Below are 1,229 nucleotides of genomic sequence, written 5' to 3' on the forward strand. Positions count from 1 at the left end.
AAATATTTAATAATTTCTTGTATAATATAGTTTCGGCACTAGTATACGGATAATTCGTTTGAGCACGTATTTCACAATACTCATGCGAATAGCATGTCGCGATAAAGACAACTTTCACAGAAATCTTTCGCCATCTTAGATACATTTCAATGTTTAAATTTTATTTGTAAAGTATCGCGAGTATTGAATATGACAAATTTCCTGCGTTCTTATTTTTTTGCTATAGTATGCACACGTCTAATTAATATCGACATACGAACAAAATATGACATGATCGCATAATATTTAGGATGCATTCAGCTTTCATGCTTACGATGTAAATATTAGTTCATCCTTGTTTATCAAATATCAAACAAGGATAAATGATATTTGCAAGCACTATAAACGCAAAACAAGGGGTACTCTTCGGAATTATTTACAACTGCACTTAATTTTAATAAACTATTTCTTTCAACTGATAGATGCTGTTACAAATCAAACAATGGGAAGAGAAGAGAAATGAAAAGCAGGCTTGACAATTTTGTGAGGAGGAGGAAGAGGAGGCCCAAGAAAAGCAATGGATCAATTTTACGGTAAGCAAGCTTATTGCTCACTTACATAAAAAATTAGTCATTTCTTCCCATTAGATTGTTTTATTTTAATAATGAAAAATAATAATAAAAAAAAAAGAATTAATCTAAAACATTACGGAAATTTAATCTCATAAAGACAATTTTGAGAAAATGTATAATTTTAATGGATAAAATGTATTATTTTAATGGATATGTAATTGAAAAACTATTGAAAAATTCAATGTGTATAAAAATTAATTTTTTCAATTATTGATTATTTTGAATGCTATTTTAACTTGTATCTTGTACGTTACAGAATCATGTAATGCACATAGCTGATAACTCCACTGCTGCGCATCAATCGGTCTTTTATTGGAACGCCCAGTCACTGGCCGCGATCAAACCATTAGCCAGTTAGTGAAGATGCAGTAAAATATAATGGAGACTTTGCACAGCTCTGTACTACTGAGAGGTTGGGGCATCGGTCGGTGAGTGACAAAAATTTTATCAGGTAACGAATCTGTATAAAATGTACAGATCTATCATTATATTAAAAATGAATATAACGCTTTATAAACCCATTACTTGAAAATGAATTAGCTACAAACGATTATGACACATATTTAATCTTGGATTTGTTTATCATTATTTGACAACTTGATTATAGCATCTTGATCT

At 30.1% G+C, this 1,229-nt stretch overlaps 1 long non-coding RNA gene across 1 annotated transcript in view; it reads left to right on the forward strand.

Annotated features, from left to right (window-relative positions):
* LOC108745998 overlaps window positions 1–1,162 on the forward strand; it is a 2,949-nt gene extending 1,787 nt beyond the window's left edge. The window contains exons 3-4 of the long non-coding RNA XR_001939130.1: window positions 462–572; window positions 868–1,162. This is a non-coding gene — a long non-coding RNA (uncharacterized LOC108745998). The remainder of the gene's footprint in view (window positions 1–461; window positions 573–867) is intronic.
* The last annotated feature ends 67 nt before the right edge of the window (window positions 1,163–1,229 follow it).

Source organism: Trachymyrmex septentrionalis, unplaced genomic scaffold (genome assembly GCF_001594115.1).
Source record: "Trachymyrmex septentrionalis isolate Tsep2-gDNA-1 unplaced genomic scaffold, Tsep1.0 scaffold16, whole genome shotgun sequence".
Lineage (NCBI taxonomy): Eukaryota > Metazoa > Arthropoda > Insecta > Hymenoptera > Formicidae > Trachymyrmex > Trachymyrmex septentrionalis.